The sequence below is a fragment of the Moschus berezovskii genome, chromosome X (genome assembly GCF_049115385.1).
Source record: "Moschus berezovskii isolate FMDL1 chromosome X, NW_MosBer_1.0, whole genome shotgun sequence".
In the NCBI taxonomy this organism is placed as follows: Eukaryota; Metazoa; Chordata; class Mammalia; order Artiodactyla; family Moschidae; genus Moschus; species Moschus berezovskii.
Window position 1 is genome coordinate 2,467,313 of NC_142488.1, and position 24,395 is coordinate 2,491,707.

The 24,395-nt window shown below is 42.9% G+C and overlaps 1 long non-coding RNA gene across 1 annotated transcript in view; it reads right to left on the bottom strand.

Annotated features, from left to right (window-relative positions):
• Positions 1-3,192: 3,192 nt before the first annotated feature.
• Positions 3,193-24,395, bottom strand: part of LOC129564128 (uncharacterized) — a 52,661-nt gene continuing 31,458 nt past the window's right edge. Inside the window, exons 4-5 of the long non-coding RNA XR_016036786.1 lie at positions 13,327-13,528; positions 3,193-6,608 (exon numbers count right to left, since the gene is read on the bottom strand). This is a non-coding gene — a long non-coding RNA (uncharacterized LOC129564128). The remainder of the gene's footprint in view (positions 6,609-13,326; positions 13,529-24,395) is intronic.

Genomic DNA, 24,395 nt, shown 5'->3' on the forward strand with positions numbered 1-24,395 from the left:
TAAATTGCAGGAACGCGTCTGCAAAGCAAATTTAATGGTATAATTTTATTGTGACATTCACAATGTCACTTAGGCATCACTTCGATGAAAGTCATTTTGTTCAGAGAGGTTTCCTAAATAGAAAAGCAAACTCACAAACAAAAGAAACCAGAACAGCTTTCCTAAAAACACCTAATCTTTGTGTGTATTCAGTAATTGGGCATTTCAGGGTAGCGTTCACATTTTTTCTTTTCTTTTTTTCTCTCTCCTAGCAGGCAATTAATCTCTAGCTGCTTCATTTCAATCTCTGAGCTCATCTGTTTTCATCATGTAGCCTCTATGACTTAAATCTTTTACTACCAATCGCTTCTTGAAGTGGAGATCTTAACAAGCAAAGCGTGTCTACAGTCGGGACTCACGGAACACCAGTCAGCCACAGACAGGAGTGAAACGGAGTCAAGTGGAGTGAAGTGGATGAACCTAGAGTCTGTTATAGAGAGTGAAGTAAGTCAGAAAGAGAAGAAACAAATATCACAGATTAGTATTCTTGCCTGGAGAATCCCATGGACGGAGAAGCCTGGTAGGCTGCAGTCCACGGGGTCGCAAAGAGTCGGACACGACTGAGGAACTGAACGGAACGGATATGCGTTTGGACCCCTACATGTAGGACACGACTGAGCGACTGAACGGAACGGATATGCGTTTGGACCCCTACATGTAGGTAAAGTGGATGTGTGCTGTTGTGTGCAGATTTAGGACTTTATTGCAAGAGCACCACATTCTATTTTTCCGTGAGGAATATATATATGTATTTTTTAACCAGTACACTTGCTCCCTTATGTGCTTTCACACTCGCAAGCAGGCAAGCAGTTACTATAATTTATGTTCAATGCTCTATAAAATTCCATGGTGTGAGTATAATATAACCTTTGTATTGACTCTTCTTTCAGTGTGTCCTGAGGTTCCTGTGGGTTCTGCACCATTTTTCAAGGCTGCTAAAATCAGTTCTCTGTTACTTTTCTGATACATGTGCCCAGAAGTTTCTCACGCATGTATGGTTGGGTCCTGAGTATGGCATCTTTTCTTGACTGGGAAGGCTACTCCATTGCTTCTAAGGGATTCCTGCCCACAGTAGTAGATAGAACGGTCATCTGAGGTAAATTCGCCCATTCCAGGCCATTTTAGTTCACTGATTCCTAGAATGTCAATGTTCACTCTAGCCATCTCCTGTTTGACCACTTCCAATTTGCCTTGATTCATGGACCTAACATTCCAGGTTGTTATGCAGTCTTGCTCTTTACACCATTGAACCTTGCTTCTATCACCAGTCCCATTCACAACTGGGCATTGTTTTTGCTTTGGCTCCATCTCTTCATTCTTTCTGGAGTTATTTCTCCACTGATCTCCAGTAGCGTATTGGACACTTACCAACCTGGGGAGTTCATCTCTCAGTGTCATATCTTTGTGCCTTTTCATACTGTTCAACTATGACAAACCATGACAAACCTAGACAGCATATTGAATAGCGTTACTTTGCCGACAAAGGTCCATCTAGTCAAAGCTATGCTTTTTCCAGTGGTCATGTATGGATGTGAGAGTTGGACCATAAAGAAAGCTGAGCGCTGAAGAATTGATGCTTTTGAACTGTGGTGTTGGAGAAGGCTCTTGAGAGTCCCTTGGACTGCAAGGAGATCCAACCTGTCCATCCTAAAGGAGATCAGTCTTGAATGTTGATTGGAAGGACTTATGTTGAAGCTGAAATTCCAATACTTTGACCACCTGATGTGAAGAACTGACACATTGAAAAAGACCCTGCTGCTGGGAAAGATTGAAGTCAGGAGGAGAAGGGGATGACAGAGGATGAGATGGTTGGATGGCATCACTGACTCAATGGACATGAGTTTGAGCAAGCTCTGGAAGTTGGTGATGGACAGGGAAGCCTGGCGTGCTGCAGTCCATGGGGTCGCAAAAAGTCTGACATGACTGAGCGACTGAACTGCACTGAAATCCTCTCTCTCTCTGTCTCAAAATGAACTCAAAATATAGGGACATCCTGGTGGTCCAGTGGCTAAGACTCTGCACTCCCAAGGCAGGGCGTCCAGGTTTGACTCCTGGTTGGGGAACTGGATCCCACTTGCTGCAACTAAGAGTTCATGTGTTACAATAAAGATCTCACATACTGCAACTAAGGCCTGGGGCAGCCAAAAAGCAAAATTTTTTTGCAAAGAAATGACTCAAAGTATTTAAGCTGGGTTGATCCCATCTAATGTCTTCCCTGGTGGCTCAGAGGTTAAAGTGTCTGCCTGCAATGCGGGAGACCTGGGTTCGTTCCCTGGGTCCGGAAGATCCCCTGGAGAAGGAAATGGCAACACACTCCAGTATTCTTGCCTGGAGAATGCCATGGATGGAGGAGCCTGGTGGGCTACAGTCCACGGGGTTGCAAAGAGTCAGATGTGACTGAGCGACTTCAGTTTCACACTCTAATGTCTTCCCAGGTCGTACTAGTGGTAAAGAATCTGCCTGCCAACGCAGGAGACGTAAGGATGCATGTTCGATCTCTGGGTCTGGAAGATCCGCAGGAGAAGGGAATGGCATCCGACTCCAGTAACCTTGCCTGGAGAATCCCATGGGCAGAGGAGCCTTGCAGACTACAGTCCATGGCATCGCAAAGAGTTGGACAGGACTGAAGTGACTTAATATGCATGCATGACCCCATTTAAAGGTAATTATTTTCTAGGGCAAACATACGGACACCTTCTAAGATGGCTCACCTTGCCAGATCTCTCTGCTACTACCATTTTATTTTCAAAGACTGGATTCTTTTTAGAGCCATTTCAGGTTCGCACCAAATTTGAGAAAAAGGTACAGAGGCTTTGCAAACATCCACTGTGCCCTACAGATGCAAAGCGTCCCTCATTAACAACAACCCCCATCAGACGGTACATTGTTTATAACTGATGAACCTCCATAGACATGTCATCATCATCCAGGCTCCATGATCTACACCAGTGTTCTGTCTTGGTGTGGTCCATTCTATGGGTTTGGACAAAAGCATGGTGACCTGGACCCATGATTATACTGTTCTGCAGAGTAGTTTCACCGCCCCCCAGAATAACTGCTTCATCCATTCCTCCCATGTCCCAAGATGATGAATGGTTAGTGGGGAAGAGAGGGGCGTGGGATAAATGGATGAAGCCGTTATTTTTGGGGGCGGTAAACATTCATCATCTTACTGTCTCTACAGCTTTGCTTTTTCCAGAATGTCATGTAATCGGATTCATGATTCTTGTTATTAAGTCACTCAGTCGTGTCCAAATCTTTGCGACCCCAAGGACTGCAGCACCCCAGGCTTCCCTGTCCCTCACCATCTCTTAGAGTTTGCTCAAACTCATGTCCATCGAGTCGGTGATGCCGTTCAACCATCTCATCCTCTGTCGTCCCCTTTTCCTCCTGCCTTCAGTCTTTCCCAGCAGCAGGGTCTTTTCCAATGAGTCAGTTCTTTGCATCACGTGGCCAAAGTATTGGCGTTTCAGCTTCAGCATCAATCAGTGCTTCCAATGAACATGCAGGACTGATTTCCTTCAGGATAGACTGATTTGGATCTCCTTGCAGTCCAGGGGACTCTGAAGAGTCTTCTCCAGTACCCTTATTTGAAAGCATCAATTCATATATTCCCTAGTTTTTTCAGGACCTTCCCCCATAACCATTACTTTTTCTACATGAAAAAAAAAAAAAAAGATGTGGCAAACTTTACTTTACTAAGTAGTCTGATAATTTATATATCCTCACCTGATTCAAAATTACTTAATGTCTCATCACCTGGATGTCTGGAATTTGAGATAGCAGGGAATTTACATAACGGAGCTAAATAAATATTCGTCCTTCATTATCAAGCATTAGAGTTTAATGAAATTGAGTTACAGTTTGAGAGAGAGAGAGAAGGCCACTGAGTGTGAAAAATGTGTCCCAACTTTTGCAATGAATACATGAATGAGGTAAAGAAGAATTTTAAAAAATCATGCTTAAGTAACTGTAGGTAATCTTATTTGGTGATTTTATTTAGTCTTGTTTATGATACTCTGATATTTCAAGTAGGGCTCTCTATGATACCTACTTAAGTAATAGTAGGTAATTCCATTTGGTGAATGTATTTAGTTTGCTTTATGATACTTCTATATGACACTGCAATGGTGGTTCTTTATTGCATAGGAGCTTGTTGGAACTCAGAAAATGTTCCCACAGAGTTTAAACCCCATTTTGTCTGGTTTTATGAGAGACGTCCACATGGGGCTTTGTCAGTTAGTCCCTTTAAATTATGTGGAAGATGTCCATATGTTCAAGAGTGTTTTTCTGTAAAGAGATAATCCGGAGTTTTTTTTTTTTTTTTGGTCTCAAAGAGACCCTTTGTCCTCCACCCTAAATATGAATATTTAGTTGTCTTATCAGATAGCTCAGTCGGTAAAGAATCTGCCTGCAGTGCAGGAGACATGGGTTCCATCCCTGGGTCGGGAAGATTCCCTGGAGAAGGAAATGCAAAACCACTCCAGTAACCTTGCCTGAAGAAAATCCCATGGACAGAGGAGCCTGGTGGGCTACAGTCTATGGGGGTCGTCAAGAGTCGGGTCCAACTGAGCGACCCACGCTGGCACTTTTTCACAAATTACAAATTTTCCTTTATGGAAGGCCCTGTCCTGTAGCAAGGAATATTGAATCAGCTTGATTTTAAAGCTGTTTTTATCAGTGAAACATACAGAATAGGACTCTTGAAAACACACATGCACCCAATGTTCATAGCAGCGCTGTTCACAATAGCCAAAGACACGGCGGGAAACTCAATGTCCATTGACAGAGCAATGGATAAAGAAGACGTAGTTCCATATATATATATACACAATGGAATAGCACTCAGCTATAAAAATGAAGGAAACGATGCCATTGACAGCAACATGGATGGACCTAGAGATGATCATTCCCAGTGAAGTAAGCCATACAGAGACAAATATTACGAGATATCACTCACATGTGGAATGTCAAAAAATGATGCAAATGATCTTGTTTACAAAACAAGCAGACTCACAGAGGTATAAACTAAACGCATGGTTAGCAAAGGGGCAGGGGGGTTGAGGGATAAATTAGAACGCTGGAATTAAAATACATACGCTACCCGATAAGACAGCAGACTCTGTATGATTTCCATACCATCAGACTGTGGAATTTCTGCACCTTGTTTTACGTCCCTGGATCTGTTCCAACGTCTCCTAGTTTATAGTCTATGGGGATTTGAATAGCATTTGAATCTTTCTGTTGTGTGAAAATGGTGTAAATCTTAATTATGTTGAATTGGTTCACTGTGCTTTTCAGGTCGCTTATATCCTTTTACCTTTTAGAGTATGCATCCTATTAATTTTTGAGAGTTTGGTGTTGAAGTTCCAACTAAAAGTCTTAATTTACCTACCTAAAAAATGATTGTAACATACAGTGGAACTACATGGAATCTTCTTCTGTGTTTTGCAAGTCTCCTGTAAAGGTTATCATAGTTTCATGATTTAACAAAAAAATTTAAAAAGGCCTTTAATAGGGTGACATAGCCAAAAGTAAGACAAATCTGACAGGAAATGATCACATTGATCTATTTTTATTTAAAAAATAGACACACTGCTGCTGCTACTGCTGCTAAGTCACTTCAGTCGTGTCCGAGTCTGTGTGACCCCATAGACGGAAGCCCACCAGGCTCCCCCTTCCCTGGGATTCTCCAGGCAAGAACACTGGAGTCGGTTGCCATTTCCTTCTCCAATGTGTGAAAGTGAAAAGTGAAAGTAAAGTCGCTCAGTCGTGTCCGACCCTTAGCGACCCCACGGACTGCAGCCTACCAGGCTCCTCCATCCATGGGATTTTCTAGGCAAGCTACTAGATATAAAATTGATAGGCAACATGGACTTAATATGCAGCACAAGGAACTACATATCTTGCAATAACCTACAACAGAAGAGAATAAAAAAAGAAATACATCTTTATGTAATTGAATCACTTTACTGGACACCTCAAATTAACTCAACAGTGCAAATCAACTATATTTCAGTAAAAGAAAGAAATGAAAAGCATAACAGGATGTTGATGCAAGGCCCTCATATTTTTCAGGAAATCTATAGTCTGGCTCATGGAGTCTAAATCAGTCATCTGATGAGTCTTCTCCAAGAGCATGTCAGGATTAGAATGTGCCCCTGTGAAACGCGGTTCTAGTTCACTCTACGTTTATGCTGTAAAGAAGGCACAGGGCAATTCACCCCACTGCACAGCTCCGTGTGGCGTGGAATATCTCCCGGGCCTTCAGTCTGTCCCCGAATCTCATACCCGCTTTCTAGCGCGGTGTTGGAAGTCTGCATCGAACGCACACCAAACCACACTCCTACCCTTCCCTGTGACATGCCACTCCACATGTGAACACACACAGACACACACCCCGTCATCACAGCCAAATCCGTGTGACACAGACAGACTCAGAAGGGCCCGAGAAGCCCGCCTTCCACTCTGCTGCCCACTGCCGGCTTCGCAGCATCGGCCAGAGATGATAAACGGAGATCCAGACACTGCCGCTTGGCCTTCAAAGGCTTCAATGTTGATGCAGAAGTCTACGGCAGAGTGAAGCAAGTCAGAAAGAGAAAAGCAAACCGTGTCTAGCACAGACATACGTGTACGAATCTAGAGAAATGGCACCAATGAACCTATTTGCAGGGCAGGAATAGAGATGCAGGTAGAATAGACTTGTGGACACCGGGGAGGGGATGGGAAGGTGGGATGAATTGAGAGTGTAGCCCTGACGTATACACACCACCATGTGTAAAACAGCTAGCCAGTGGGAAGCTGCCGGAGAGCACAGGGAGCTCAGATCGGTGCTCTGTGATGAACCAGAGGGGTGGGTGGGCGGGTGGGGTGGGTAGAAGGGAGGCTTAAGAGGGAGGGGGTATATGTGTGCCTATAGCTAATTCACTTTGTTGTATAGCAGTATACACGTGTAACTAAGAATACTGGAAAGCATTTATATTCCAATTCAGAACAAGTAAAACAAAGAAAAATAGCAGGCAGTTCTGCTGCTGCTGCTGCTGCTAAGTCGCTTCAGTCGTGTCCGACTCTGTGCGACCCCATAGACGGCCGCTCACCAGGTTCCCCCATCCCTGGGATTCTCCAGGCAAGAACACCGGAGTGGGTTGCCATTTCCTTCTCCAATGCATGAAAGTGAAATTGAAAGTGAAGTTGCTCAGTCGTGTCCAACTTGTAGTGACCCCATGGACTACAGCCCACCAGGCTCTTCCGTCCATGGGATTTTCCAGGCAAGAGTACTGGAGTGGGGTGCCATTGCCTTGTCTGCAGTTATACTACTATCACATACAAATATATAAACACTTTTACAGTATTATTTTTATTATCGTGAACGCAAAGCTTTGATAGTAGGCAGCAGAGACAAGAAGATAGCAATGACCAAACATATAAGAGGAGTAGCTTGCTTAGATGACGAGTTCATTACGAGCTCCATTTTGACATGATTTCAGAATTTTAGGTTCGCCTTACCTACAGTGTGGGGCGTCCCCAGAGGCTCAGAGGGTGAAGAATCTGCTTGCAAGGCAGGAGACCGAGGTTTGATTTCTGGGTCGGGAAGATCCCCTGGAGAAGGGAATGACAACCCACTCCAGTATTCTTGCCTGGAGGATCCCACGGACAGAGGAACCTGGCGCGATACAGTCCATGGGGTTGCAAAGAGTCAGACACGACTGACCGACTAACACTTGCCTACGGTGTGAATGGATAAAAGTAAGTGCTCAACAAAAAAAAAGGTGGATAACAAGATGCATATTTTAGCAGAGAAGAAGACAGTGAAAAACACTGGGGTTCACTCAACCCCTGATTCATCGTTTTCCTTACACGCAATTGTTGCAATTAACAGACGCTTCAAAGACAAAGCTGTATTTGAGCTAGTCCGTCAAGATTTAGAAAGATGATACGTGATTACTAGGTAATAGCTAGCTTGGTACATAGATCGATAGATGGATACATGGACGCGTAATAGATTTTCAGGCAGATAAATAGCCTGATGGATGTACAGATGGATGGATGTATGGATAGATGGAATGGATGGATTGACCAACGGATGGATAGACGTATAGATGGATGGATGTACAGATAGGTAGTTGGAGAGACAGAAAGATAATAATAATAATCAGCTAGCCAGATACATAGATGAGATAGGTAATAGATAAACAGATTGATGACATAGGCAACCTATGCTGCTGCTAAATCACTTCAGTTGTGTCCGACTCTGTGTGACCCCATAGACGGAAGTACACCAGGCTCCCCCGTCCCTGGGATTCTCCAGGCAAGAACACTGGAGTGGGTTGCCATTTCCTTCTCCAATGTGTGAAAGTGAAAAGTGAAAGTGAAGTCACTCAGTCGTGTCCGACCCTTAGCGAACCCACGGACTGCAGCCTACCAGGCTCCTCCATCCATGGGATTTTCTAGGCAAGAGGACTGGAGTGGCTTGCCATTGCCTTCTCCGAGGCAACCTATAAGCGGATAAAATAGAGGACGCTTCGTTTGCAATGTTATCAGTAATTGTGTTTGTCCGTGGACCTATTCATAGAAAAGTAGGAAAGAAAATTCAAACTAATATTTTCTCAAGGTAAATTTTCTCACCGTTCCTTGACACCTGGGATTTCGTTCTGTGAATCTCAAAGGGCTATAGAAGAGTTACTAAAGAATATGAATAAAATCAAATGAGGCAAGATCTACTTTGCATTCTTTTCACATTTTTTTCTCAATATATATTTTGTTCCTTTATATAAAACATAGTTTATATATTTTTATACAGGTTGTATAACTTGCACAGATATATATATATATATACAATTTGTATAGAAAGCATAATTCATATATTCTCATAAAATTTTTTATAATTTCTATGTGTGCTTTCCCCCTCCAGGGGATCTTCCCACCCCAGGGGATCGAACCCAGGTCTCCCACACTGCAGGCATATTCTTTACCGTCTGAGCCACCAGGAAATTTATGCTTAAACAGATTTGGACTTTCCTGGTAGCTCAGTGGTAAAGAATGTGCCTGCAATGTGGGAGACTTGGGTTTGATCCCTGGGTCAGGAACATCCTCTGGAGGAGGAAATGGCAACCCACTCCAGTATTCTTGTTTGGAGACTCCCATGGACAGAGGAGCCTGGTGGGCTACAGTCCATGGTGTCTGCAAAGAGTCTGACATGACTGAGTGACTAAACAGCAATGTACAATTTGTATATGTATACAATGCATACATTTGTACAACTTATATGTATATATACAAATTATATACATTTGTGTTCTGTACTAAGTCACTTCAGTCATATATACGTGTATGTTGTAAAACTGCATAAAAACATATATATATAATTTACATGAACATAAAAAGTATATACTATATATAGTACTTATACAAGTTGCATAGATACATAAATTAAACCTATTTAATGTAAACTATAAATTGGGTATCAAGCACATATCCAGTTATTCATTATTAACAGTTCAAAATATTTTTAATAGGTATTAATCTATAACACCCTTGAGCAGCAAGAATTGCTGCTATCCCCCAAATGTCTCTTTGCTGATGCTGGGAAAGATTCAGAGCAGGAGGAGAAGGGGACGGCAGAGGATGAGATGGTTGGATAGCACCACGGACTCAATGGACGTGAGTTTGAGTAAACTCTGGGACATGGTGATGGACAGGGAGGCCTGGTGTGCTGCAGTCCACAGGGATCAAAAGAGTCAGACACGACTGAGCGCCTGAACTGAACTGATAAGCAAACAAGGGCTTGAGTCAAAGGATATGACTTGAACTTCATCGAAAAAGCCTGCATTTAAACCTATTTGAGATAGGATATATCCTCTGAATTAAATTCTACAGAATTGATACAGTCTGTATAATATATACAGTCTGTATATGTATATTATACTGTTTCTTCTCAGCTCTGTGGCAAGGAGGTGGTGGATGTTGAAACCCAAGAGGCAAACGTAATGCCTGTGTGAGAGAAAATTTTAACAAAACCTGAAGAGCTAAAGATAGCTTGGTGAGTAAGTAATCCAGTAAGTGGGTTCAAGGAAGAAAGTAATAAAGAGGCATGTTGCAATAAAGCATAGCGCTGTACACACATAATTAGGAGGAAAAGACCGTGCCGGTCATTTGTTAAAATAGATGTCACGCCCCAGCGTTCAGTCTGATGCTATAACATTTTAACAATTAACCCACCAGCGAGGGTAAGAAATTGCCGAGCTATTTTCACTTGTATTTGTAAAACGTGCCCATAGAGGGCTTCCCTGGGGGCTCGGTGGTAAAGAATCTGCCTGCCAATGCAGGAGACTCGGGTTCGATCCCTGGTCCGGGAAGATCCCACGTGTCACGAACCAGCTAAGCCTGGGTGTCACAACTACTGAACCTGTGGTCTAGAACCGGGGAGCCTCAACAACTCAAACCCACACACCCTAGAGCCCACGCTATGTAACCAGAGAAGCCTCTCTGATCAGAAGTCCACACACTACAAGGAGAAAAAAAAAAAAAAAAAAGCCCATGGGCAGCATTGAAGACTCAGCACAGTCAAAAATTTAAAAAAAAAAAAAAAATTTTTTTTAAAGACGTGTCCATGGAAGAATGACTTATTCTGAGCTTTCAATCATTCCTATACATTCTTATGATCTTGCGTGTGTGCTAAGTCGCTTCAGTCGGGTTCGACTCTGTGCGACCCCGTGGACTGCAGCCCCACCAGGCTCCTCTGTCCACGGGCTTCTCCAGGCAAGGACACTGGAGTGGGTTGCCATGCCCTCCTCCGGGGGATCTTCCCAACTCAGGGACTGAATTGTATCTTTTATCGTCTCCTGCATTGGCAGCTGGGTTGCTTACCACTAGCACCATCTGGGAATCCCTTTTATGTTCCTATTTATTTAGTAATGTACTTACTGTGTGTCTGTGGAAAAAAAAAACCACAACACCTGAAAGTGTTACTCAGTCTTGTCTCTTTGTGACCGTACGGAACTTAGTCCACCAGGCTCCTCTGTCCACGGGTTTCTCCAGTCAATAATACTTGGGTGGGTTGCCATTTCCTCCTCCAGGGGATCTTCCCAACACACTGAACCTATATCTCCTGCATTGCATGCAAATTCTTTATATAGGGAAGCCCCTGTATCTATAGTACCACTGAAATAAAAATGCATACCCCACCAATGATCTAAAATTACATTGGATACCTTCACACTGATGACAGTCCGATTAAAGCCAACTTCTTCCTCCTTGGGATAAGCTCTAGTTGTCTAACTTTCCCAGAAATACTTCCTAGGAATAAGCTGTCTCTTCTTCTAAATCAGTGCAGGAATTCTTCATTGAGTTTTTTAAAAAATGTATTCCTCACTGCTGTGTTTAACACGGATAACCAACAAGGACCTGCTGGACAGCACAGGGAACTCTGCTCAATCCTCTGTAATAACCTGATGGTTCCCAGGGGGAAGGATGGGGGAAGGGATAGTCAGGGAGTCTGGGATGGACATGGACACACTGCTGTATTTAACATGGAGAACCAGCAAGGACCTGCTGTCCAGCACAGGGAACTCTGCTCAATACTCTGTGATGACCTTATGGTCACCTGGGGAAGGATGGGGGAAGGGATGGTCAGGGAGTCTGGGATGGACATGGACACACTGCTGTATTTAACATGGAGAACCAGCAAGGACCTGCTGGACAGCACAGGGAACTCTGCTCAATGTCATGTTGGACATGACATTGGATGGGAGGGGAGTCTGGGGGAGAATGGATCCATGTCTATGTATGAGTCCCTTTGCTGTCCACCTGAAACTGTCACAACAGTGTTTATTGGCTATGCCTCCAACAGAAACCAAAAAGCTTTTTTTTTAAAGAAAGTATTCATTCATTTCTTTTCGCTTGTTAGGCAAAAAAAGGATTCTATATCATTATAAAGATGAAAGGTTCAATTCTCAAAGCCAATGCAGAAAATAAACCTGAGTTAATCATTCTAAATTAGAGGACTCTTTTTCTTTTCTTTTCAAGATGAAGTCAAAAAAATTGTGTCAACAGAAAAAGAGAGACATGTCACTATGGCAGCCTCTGGCTAAAGTTTTAACAACTGAACATTATAATATCTTTAATCTGGGTAAGACAGTAAAAAGGGAATAATCTAAATATCAAAGGATTCGGACTGACAATAATGAGTTTGAATATTTCTATACTAATCAGCAGACACCAGAAGGCATAATTGGTGCTTACACTGTTGAGTGTTATCAACACTATATATTTTGACAGCAATTAAGAGCCTGCCCTACGCTGTGTGATGAGAAAGTTAGATATTACGCAGATTCACACATACAGTTATCTGTGTGTCTTTGGTTCTTATCTAAAACCACTACTTTAACGCTTGTCCTTCTTCCCTGGAAAACTGATAGCCTTGGAACTGGCAATTTCCTTGTTGATTTGCTGTTATGCATGGTATATTGTTTTTTAAATTGATTTTTAAAAGCGGGATAATTGCTTTACAATATTTTGTTGGCTTCTGCCACACACCAACGTGAATCAGCCATAGGTATGTGTATGTCCCCTCCCGCTTGAACGTCCCTCACACCCCGGCCCACCCCTGAAAGCTGTCACAGAGGAGTGGGTTTGAATTCCCTGCATCATAAAGCTCTGGAAGATCCTGTGGAGAGGGAACAGCAACCCATTCCAGGATTCTTGCCTGGAGAATCCCATAGACAGAGGAGCCTGCCAGGCGACGGTCTATGGGTCGCAAAGGGTTGGACACGACTGAGCGACTAACACACACACACACAGACACACTTGCCTACGGGGAACAATCCTAATAAAAACCAGTATTTGACTTCTGACTCCAAAAAGCAACCAGCGTTATTTACAGATCCTGGGTAATAACAGCATCACTAACGTTTCATAATGCGTTCAATGTGATCCATTTGACTTTGATGGGAAATTAATACAGGCTTTTAAACACAGGCTCAGCTATGATGGTCTCATCTAATTTTTTTTCTGTTTCCATTTAAGGATCGTTTTTAAAATGCGGTAACCATCGTTAGAAATATGTGCAGTCAACAGCGTAAGGTAATGTTGGATTTTCAATTAAGATAATGCCATCACACTTTATCAAAAGTGTGATAAAGCCAGAACACAGAACTGTAAGGTGTTTGTTCTATGAAAAATATGTGAGTAAATTAAAGGGATGTGAACCAGACTGCAGGAGGTTACCAAGTCTTTCATATGCCAGATAATACAACTTTTAAAATCAAACATTTTCCTTAACATATTTACCTGTTGGCGTGTTTTCTGCCTTCTCCCTGTAGCATTCAACCTCCAGGAATGAAGGAAACTCATCCATTAACTTCTCTGATCCCCGTTTGTTCCCAAGACAGTGGGTGGCTTACTCAAGGCTCCATGAGCAATTTTAACCTGAATGACTCGTTAAAATTGCGATCCAATTTACAAAATAGAAATTCAGTCAGGAGTTAACCACCTAGTAAAGGAGGGAGATTATTGTTAAGGCCTGGTACAGGATGCAGGGTTATATATTCAAAAGAAAATAGCCCTAATCTGGGGCTTCCCGGGGGAGTCCAGCGGTTAAGACTTTGCCTTCCAAAGCAGGAGTGCAAGTTCCATCCCTGAAGCTAAGATCCCATGTGCCTCACTGCCAAAAAAAAAAAAAAATCAAAACGTGAAACAAAAGCAATATTGTAACAAATTCAGCAAAGACTTTTAAAATGGTCCACATCAGAAAAAAAAAAAAAAAAACCTTTAAGACTTTCCTGGTGGCACAGTGGATAAAGAATTCACCTTTCCATCGAGTATATGTACCGTGTCTTATTTATCCATTCATCTCTTGACATCCATGTCTTGGGAACTGTAGACAACGCTGTTATGGACACGAGTCCAAACACCTCTTCAACAGAATCACTTTATTTCCTTCCCATAAATACCCAGGAGTGGGATTGCCAGAATGTTTGGTAGCTCTAGTTTTAATCCTTTTCAGAAGCTTGCGTGCTGTTCTCCAGAGTGCCCGAACCAGGCTCCATTCCCAGCAACAGGGTTGCGAGGGTTTCCTTTCCTCCACATCTGTGTCCGCACCCATCCTCAGGCGTCTTTTTGGTGCCGGCCGTTCTGACAGGTGTGAGGTGATACGTCCTGGTGTTTTTGATGTGCCTTTGTCACTGCTTTTCTCTAAGTCAGTCCCTCAGTTGTCTTTTGCTTGTTCCATCCACTCGTAATACCTTCTGCTACTCACAAAGTGAATTTCTAAACAAAAAAACATCGCTGACTGCTTTTTTTTTTTCTCTGAAAGTTCACTTCAGTTCAGTCGCTCAGTTGTGTCCAACTCTTTGTGACCCCATGAGTTGTAGCACGCCAGGTTTCCCTGTCCATCACCAACTCCCAGAGTCTACTCAAACTCATGTCCATTGAGTCGGTGATGCCATCCAACCATCTCATCCTCTATCGTCCCCTTCTCCTCCTGCCTTCAACCTTTCCCAGCATCAGGGTCTTTTCCAATGAGTCAGCTCTTTGCATCAGGTGGCCACAGTATTGGAGTTTCAGCTTCAGCATCAGTCTTTCCAATGAACACCCAGGACCGATCTCCTTTAGGATGGACTGGTTGTATCTCCTTGCAGTCCAAGGGACTCTCAAGAGTCTTCTCCAACATCACACTTCAAAAGCATCAATACTCAGCACTCAGCTTTCTTTATAGTCCAACTCTCACATCCACTGGAAAAACCATAGCCTCGACTAGACAGACCTTTGTTGGCAAAGTAATGTCTCTGGTTTCTAATATGCTGTCTAGGTTGGTCATAACTTTCCTTCCAAGGAGTAAGCAACAGAGTGAAAACAGTAAAACCAAAAAGGGCTCCAGCAGTGGAGTGAAAGGGAAGCAGTGATTGACATGAAGACCTTGGCACTGACTCCTTAGCAGCCAATGTCCCACGGTGAAGTGTCCTGACAGTGAAGTCCTGACTCTGCCGTCAGGACTGTTGGTGGCTGGGTTCTCATTTACTTGATATATTTTTTTTTTCTTTCCTGGCCATGGGGGCATGGGTTGGCCTCAGGATGAGCAGGTAAGAGGTATATGCCAGCCAGTTAGTGCCCAGACATAGGCGTCCACCAATTACGTAACGGAAGTTGGAGTCAGGTACCCTACCACTCTGCTCCGGGGCTGGGGTCACTCTGAGCCTCAACCTGAACTGGAAACCAGCATTCCACAGAGAAAGGAGGCCTCCCTTTACCCCGGGGGGTGAAGGATGGGAAAAACTGCCCGTTACTGGCATGACTGGCCCCTATCTCTCAAAGTACTTGCAACATCGATGTCTTGGTTGGGTACAGGTTTCTGGGACAGCCAGACTAAGACCCTTTCAAAAGACGATTGCTTGTTTGTACCTCCACTGGAAAAAACCAGCATCTTACTTTCATCTAAGCAAGCTTTGTATGAATAATACACTTCAGAACATAGAGAATTTTATTTTATGGAATATATAAAGCCATATATATATATATATGACTGTATGAATAATAATACACTACACATTATGTAGAATTTTGTCTTATGGAATATATAAAACTATATATATATATACATACATATGACTTTTCAAAAGACGGTTGCTTGTTTATAACTCCATTGGCAAAAACAAGCATCTTGCTTTCATTTAAGCATGCTTTGAAGGAATAATAATATACACCAGAATATATAGCATTGTATTTTAGAAATATATAAAACTATATATACATGTATGACTCTGTAGGAATAATAATACACCTCAGCATATATAGAATTTCATTTTATGGAATCTATAAAACTGTACATATATATGGCTGCAGAATATATAGAATTTTATGGAATATATAAAACTATATATATATGTATACATACAACTCATTCATATAAGCAGCAAAAATATTGCTTCACATTCTGTACGATTCATCAACATTTTAGCTAGTAATACAGGAAATGCTGGTTTTTGTGTTTGCGAAGACACATTCAATAAAATAGTCATACTTTTAAAACAGAAATACATCAACAAGTACGTACTTGCAATGTCAGCACATAGATAGTAATGAGGAAATAAGTTACCCAATCATGGGAGGACAGCAGTGTATTCTCAGGGCTGCAAACAACTTCTTACAGAATTTTCCCTAAAATATCTTTAGTTTCCTATTGAGAGAACAGAGTGCTGGAGGAAAAAAAAAACCCACACCTGTGGTCTGGCTGTCTGTATTTGTTAAGTTCTGGTATATATATATATATATATATTCTATTAATAATGCATGCATATATATGATATTAAATAACCAGAATAGTAACAAGTTCTTTGAAACTGTTATTTGCAAATGACAGGTAAGCCCCTTCACAATGACCCAAGATTTCCCAGAATACAGACCAGAAATACAGAAAGCTGGTTTAAGAGAGAAGGACACAAATCACAGACCAGCGCTTGATGTACAGCAAAACTTTAATAGAAGATTAAACAGAAGAAGATATTTTTGAACGGGGAAGGTCTGTTGTGCATATATCCGCAACTCAGAAAACTAGTTTATCTGCATTTAAAGAAAAACACAATGCAATGATTAGATAACTTTTAAAGTCAGATGTGATTGTTGCACGCCAGGCCTCCCTGTCCCTCACCATCTCCTGGAACTAGCTCAAACTCATGTCCATCGAGTCAGTGATGACATCCAACCATCTCATCCTCTGTCGTCCCCTTCTCCTTCTGCTCTCAATCTTTCCCAGCATCAGGGTCTTCTCCAGTGAGTCTGCTCTTCACATCAGGTGGCCAAAGGATTGGAGTTTCAGCTTCAACTTCAGTCCTTCCAATGAACACCCAGGACTGATCTCCTTTAGAATGGACTGGTTGGATCTCCTTGCAGTCCAAGGGACTCTCAAGAGTCTTCTCCAGCACCACAGTTCAAAAGCATCAGTTCTTCAACACTCAGCTTTCTTTATGGTCCAACTCTCACATCCATACATGACTACTGGAAAAACCATAGCTTTGACTAGACAGAGCTTTGTCAGCAAAGTCATGTCTCTGCTTTTTAATATGCTGTGTTTGTCATAGCTTTTCTTCCAAGGAGCAAACCCCTTTTAATTTCATGGCTGCAGATGTGATAGAGGGATTAATTATGTCATGGAATCATCTTCGGGAAATGTATTTAGCAAAGGACGCTTCCCCAGGACATTCAGCATAAGATGAGCATGTTCAGAAATACATGTTGGAGTTTCCCTGGTGGTCCAGTGGCTAAGACCCGGCGGTATAGCCAAATAAATAAATATTTAAAAAATCAGAGGGAGACGGAAAGAGAGAGAAATATATCATATGTGATTGTCCTTGCACTCACGTACAAGTTCTGTGTCACTCATGCCAGTTTTGCTCCTGGCCCAATTTTGCTATTTTTAAAAAAATTACCCGTGAAGTACTTTGTTTCAAATTTAACTATATAGTTGCACAATCACTTCTTCCCAACCTAGGGGTCGAACCCAGGTCTCCTGCATTGCAGGCAGATTCTCAACCTTCTGAGCCACCAGGGAAGCCCAAGAATACTGGAGTGGGTTGCCATGCCCTCCTCCAAGGGATCTTTCCAACTCAGGGACTGAACCCAGCTCTCCTGCATTGCAGGCAGATTCTTAACCTTCTGAGCCACCAGGGAAGCCCAAGAATACTGGAGTGGGTTGCCATGCCCTCCTCCAGGGGATGTTCCAAACTCAGGGACTGAATTCAGGTCTCTTGCATTGCAGGAGGATTCATTACCAGCTGAGCCCCCAGGGAAGCATTATATAAGTTACTAGTGTGCAATATAGTAACTCACAACTTGTAAAGGTTGTATTCCATTTATAGGCATTATACAATATTGGCTACATTTCCTGTGTACAATATGTCCTTGTAGCTTTTCTTATTGAGAATAGTTCGCCGCTCTTAATGCCTTACCCCTGTATTACCCCTCCCTGCTTCCTTCTCCCCACTGGTCACTACTAGCTTCTTCTGTGCATCTCTGAGTCTGCTTATTTTTGCTACGTATCTTTTAAAATTTTTAGATTCCACATATAAGTGAGATCATTAAGTATTTGTCTGACTTATTTCACTTAGCCCAACGCCCCGCCCCCCCAAGTCTATCTGTGTTGCTTCAAATGGCAAAACGTCATTCTTTTTTATGGCTGAGTAATATTCCTTGTATATGTATCATGTAGCCTTGAAGCAATCACCTGCTGGTGAGCACTCAGGCTTCTTCCATGTCTTGGCTATTGTAAATAGGCCTGCCACGAACACTGGGGTGTATGTATCTTTCTTAATTAGAGGCAAAAGCTGGTTTAATTGTTCTATCAGCAGATACAGGGCCATTTGCTTACTTAGCTAAGATGCTTTGATTAGTTTGCTTTCCAAAAACTTCCCTTTGTAGTGATGCTAAATATGCTTGTCACAATTTGTTTAGCTTTAGAATTTCACTGCTTCTTGACACCGTAAGAAAAGATACAGCACGGAGTGTAGTTCTCAGCAGTTTCCTTTAAGTACGGCATAATGTACATTAATATATCAGCTTAAGATTTGTTATCACTCCACTGATATTATTTAGCATGTTGATGTGTTTAGTTTGATCTGTTTTGATTTGTCTTGTTGATCTGTTTCCTGAGGCAAAACAATTTCAAAGTGAGGATGATGTTTTCATTTCGTAGTCATTAAGAAGCTACTCAGCTTAAAAAATAAATAAGCAGAATAAAATGAATAGAAAAAAAAAGTAACCACTTAGGCAGCAAGTTATTATCTAATAATCACTGGGATAAATGAATACATTCACGGGACCCAAGGCCATTGTGGGAGGGGGTTCAGGATGGGGAATGCATGTACACCTGTGGCGGATTCATATCAATGTATGGCAAAACCAATACAATATTGTAAAGTAATTAGCCTCCACTTAAATAAATTTATATTAAAAAATAAAAAATAATAATTGCCTTTAACATAAAAAGAAATAAAAAATAAATCAGTTTGTGTCTTCAAAAAAAATAAAAAGAAAAATTATTTGACATTTAGATTTTTCCCATTTATTCAACCAGGGATTCTCAAAATACAGTGTCTGGGTCAATGAAGTCAACATCACCAGGATGCTTGTTCCAAATGCAAATTCTTGGGCATGGGGCTAGATCCGCTGGCATAGTTAACCTAATTAGGTAGGGGAGGGGTCCCCCACCTCCAGGTCTAAAACGCCTGATGATCTGCAGTGGAGCTGATGTAATAATAACAGAAATAAAGTTCACAGTAAATGCAATGTCCTTGGATCACCGTGAAACCACCATCCATCCCATTCTGTGGAAAAAAACTATCTTCCGGTAACTGGTGACCGGTGCCAAAGAGAATCGGGGAATGCTGGTTTCGACCATTCAACGGGTCCACTGACTTGACATCCATAAATGACTTCAGGAATTCAGGAGTTCAGAAATTCCGAAGTGAGTTCAGAAATTTGCAAGTGAGTTCAAGAAATCCAGAAGTGAGTTCAGCAATTCAGAGATGCCAGCAAGGTTTTAGACAATACCTTGCATCTCTGATGTTATCTGACAAATGTATTTCAAGCGGTAACATGCACGGGCTTGGAGTTTGCCTTTCTCTATTAGATGTGTGTGTGTGCGTGTGTGCTCAGTCACTTTAGTCGTGTCCGATGCTTTGGGACATCCCCTGGACTGTAGCCCACCAGGCACCTCCATCCATGGGGATTCTCCAGGCAAGAAAACTGGAGTGGGTTGCCATGCCCTCTTTCTGGGGATCTTCCTGATCCAGGAATTGAACCTACGTCTCTTCCATCTTCCACACTGGCAGGCCAACTCTTTACCACTAACACTACTTGTATGGTGTCAGGGAGTGTTCTGATTCCAGTCTTTTATACATAGCTGTCCAGTTTTCCCAGCACCACTTTAAATGGGAAGGAAATCCAAGAAAGACTGGATATATGTATATGTATACCTGATTGACTTTGCCCTACAGTGCAAACTGACACAACTTTGTAAAGCTATTTAAGAAAGAAAGAAATCCAACCCCAAGGGGATTATTCGTGTTGTTGTTCAGTGGCCAAGTCGTGTCTGACTCTTTGCGACCCCATGGACTGCAGCACGCCAGGCCTCCCTGTCCATCACCAACTCCCGGAGTTTGCTCAAACTCATGTCCATCGAGTCAGTGATGCCATCCAACCATCTCATCCTCTGTCATCCCCTTCTCCTCCCGCCCTCAATCTTTCCCAGCATCAGGGTCTTTTCCAATGAGTCAGCTCTTTGCATGAGGTGGCCAAAGTATTGCAGTTTCAGCTTCAGCATCAGTCCCTCCAGTGAATATTCAGGACTGATCTCCTTTAGGATGGACTGGTTGGATCTCCTTGCAGTCCAAGGGTCTCTCAAGTCTTCTCCAACACCACAGTTGGAAAGCATCAGTTCTTTGGTGCTTCTTTATGTTGCAACTCTCACGTCCGTACATGACCACTGGAAAAATTGTAGCTTCGACTATGACTGTAGCAGGAAGTGACAGCTCCCTTGCCCCTTCCACCACTTGAGAACACAGGGAAGTCAGCCCTCAGCAGTCACCACATCTGATGGTGCCCTTTTCCCCCTGATTTCTTTATGGAAATAATTCCCCAAGAAGCTGGAGTTCAGACACATATTGCAGACCACCCTGCACTCACCCTGATTTCCAAGCATAGTTCTGTACACGCTTCCATCCATGACGTTATTATTTTAAACATGTTCTCTGTTCTCTCTGCATCTGCGTTTGAGACCCAGAACAGTGTGTGCATTATTTGTCCTTTTCCTGTGCTGTGCTCAGGCACTTCAGCCCTGTCCGACTCTTTGCGACCCTGTGGACTTTAGCCCGGCAGGCTCCTCTGTCCATGGGGATTCTCCAGGCAAGAATGCTGGAGTGGGTAGCCATGCCCTCTTCCAGGGATAGAACCCAAGTCTCCCCCACTGCAGGCAGATTCTTTACTAACTGGGGATTTGGAGATTTGAAAATGTTTACATCAGAACCAAGGATACACAGAGGGAAAATTACCTAAATCACTACCCATCAAAATACAATAATTGAGACAAGACATCCGTGGCCTAGGGCTGTTTCCATTCCTTTAGAATTGTTAGCACGTACTGCTGCTTGGATGTGCTTAGAATTGTGGACATGTTTTTCTTCGAATGTGACTCCAGGTGCAATGTAAACCTTTTAAACGGGCTATACTCTCATGTTACCTCGATATTCATCTTACACCATTAATTTTGTCTCATATACTATGCTACTCCTATTCCTTACCTGGGCTTCCTAGGTGGCGTTAGGGGTAAAGACCCCACCTGCCAATGTCGGAGATGTAAGAGCCACGGGTTCAATCCCTGGGTGGGGAAGATCCCCTGGAGGAGGAAATGGTAACCTACACCAGTATTCTTGTCTGGAAAATCCCATGGACAGAGGAGCTTGGCTAACTACAGTCCCTGGGGTCTTGCCTACCATGGGATAAACTTTTTTTTTTTTTTTAGAGTGATCGCTTTTTAAAAAAGTCTTTACTGAATCTGTTACAATGTTGCTTCCATTTTATATATTGTATTTTTTTCTTTGCATCATGAAGCATGTGGATTCTTTGCTCCCTGACCAGGGATCCAACCTGTATCCCTGCATAGGAAGGCAAAGTCTTAACCACTGGGCCACCAGGGGGAGATTCCTGGGATAAACTTCTTAACGAGCAGCCTCCAAATGATGCCGCCTACCCCAACCATTGGTTTCTGTTTCTTGTCAGAGCTAGCAGTTTCTCCTCCAGCTGTAAATATTCTCCTCACCCATGGAGACCTGAGTTTTCTCAATGCTCATATAATAACACCAACACCTGCTGCTGTTACTGCTGCTAAGTCACTTCAGTCGTGTCCAACTCTGTGTGACCCCATAGACGGCAGCCCACCAGGCTCCCCCGACCCTGGGATTCTCCAGGCAAGAACACTGGAGTGGGTTGCCATCACCTACACGATAGTATAATCTCCTTTCGGTTAGGGAAGTGCTGATGGAGTGTGGTGTCAGATCCCCTGTAGGAGGGCAGGGCAACCCACTGAAGTATTCTTGCCTGGAGAACCGCATGGACTAGAGGAGCCTGGCAGGGCTACAGTACATGGGGTCGCAAAGAGTCGGACATGACTGAGCGATCACAGTATTTCTAGGAACTGAGTCCACGCTGATGGCAAACATGGATGCAGTACTGACACGTGGACACTCGCGGTGTGGCTGTTCCCTGCCAGAATGGTCCTGTTCTGTTCATCTTTTTAAGACCTAGTTGGGACTTCCTTGGTGATACAGTGGTTAAGTATCCACCTGCCAGTGCAGGGGACATGGGTTTGATCACTGATCGGGGAAGACTCCACTTGACAGGGGGCAACTAAGGAGACTTTGCTCCACAGCCAGAGAAGCCACCGCAGTGAGAAGCCCGAGAACTGAAATTAGAGAGTAACCCCCGCTCGCCACAGCTTGACAACGCCCGTGTGCAGCAGGGAAGACCCAGTGCGGCCAGAAATTAACAAATACGTCAATAAATAAAATGTTAGCATAGACCTCATTCACACGGCTCCTAGACAGCTGGAGAATTGTCTGTGGAATGTGTTAAACAGGATTAGCTATAAATCACTTACTCTGCTCCAGTTTTGGAACCTTAGATGTACGCATATGGCACTCTGCTCGTAAAAGCGGTATATTAAGTCCTTTTCTCTGACTGCCAGCTTATATTAAACGGGATATTGCATGTAACCATTATTGGATTAAATGTGCTATGTTGAAATCAATCCTGTTATTGTGGTAAATTTCTGTTACTTCTAACTGATAATGAGTGGTTCAACGTTTCATACCGATGAGACGGTTTAAAATAATTAACAATGGATATTCAGAGCATTATAGAGCTTATTAGCATTATGGAAAGCAAATGCATCGTCTATGCTGATATATTTTACCGGCCTCCCTGGTAACTCAGTTGGTAAAGAATCCGCCTGCGATTCAGGAGATGCTGCTTCATTCCTGGGTCTGGAAGATCCGCTGGAGAAGGGATAGGTTAACCCACTCCAATATTCTTGGGCTTCCCTTGTGGCTCAGCTGGTAAAGAATCCACCTGCAATGTGGAAGACCTGGGTTCGATCCCTGGGTTGGGAAGATCCTCAGGAGAATGGAAAGGCTACCCACTCCAGTATTCTGGCCTGGAGAATTCCCTGGACTGCATGCATAGTCCACGGGGTCACAAAGAATCGGACACGACTGAGCAACTTTCACGTCACTTCACTTCATGAAAAAAGCTTTAGAGAAAAATTATAAAGAAATCTTAGAGGATTTTTTTTTCTTGCCTATTCAGAAGGGTTCATGTGTTACTTCAGATAAAGGAAGTACTGAACAAGGATGTAAAACACACTAGCTTTCTAAATGGAGCTTCACGAGGAGCAGAAAGGTGTTTAAGTGGATTTAAACAATGTGTAAACACAGTCAGACACTGTCACGGCCTCTTAACAGGGATGGCTAATGTCTCCTGGATTTGTTACAGAACGCAAACTTTGGAAACCATGTGCTCCCTCCCTTTTCCTATGCCTGCTGCATGCAAGTGATCTTAAATTCACAGCAGCTTAATCACACACATAAAACCCAAAGGGTATATAGATGATCATAACGGGGGCATTTTGAAGGGGGGAGGTCCCTTCAATATAAGACATGATATCCAGTCCCTTCTAAGGCAGTGACACAATGCTGTTACAGTTTATGAAGCTTGCCAAAGCAATAGTTAGAACATCAGAGAACACAGTGTTTGGTAACGTCGCTTTCTTTATGAACAGGCTGTATTGGGCTTCGTCGCTCAGTCGTGTCCGACTCTTTGCGACCCCCTGGACTGTAGCCCGCCAGGCTCCTCTGTCCATGGGCTTCTCCAGGCAAGAATACCGGAGTGGGTTGCCATGACCTCCTCCAGGGAATCTTCCCGACCCAGGGATTGAACCCAAGTCTCCCCGTGTTGCAGGCAGATTCTTTACCATCTTTACCCCACAGGGAAGCCCATGAATAGAACAGCCCAGCCTTTTAGAGAAAGACAAGAAGAGAAGGGTGGCTTATGAGCCAGTAAAAACAGGTGCATTGTTCTAGTCAAGAGCCATCGTTTGATAATAAATTGCCTATTAACGGATATTAACTTGTGCTTTTAGGTTACTCGTGGAGGAGATCATTTCTTTCTTCATCAAGATAGTTCACTCTCAGAGAGAAGATTAATTCACGTACATATTTCATTGCCCCAATGGATTAAAAGTTGAAACATTAGGTGATTTACAGTGTGGTGGTTTCAGCTGTGCAGCAATATGATTCAGCTATACTTTGAGATTC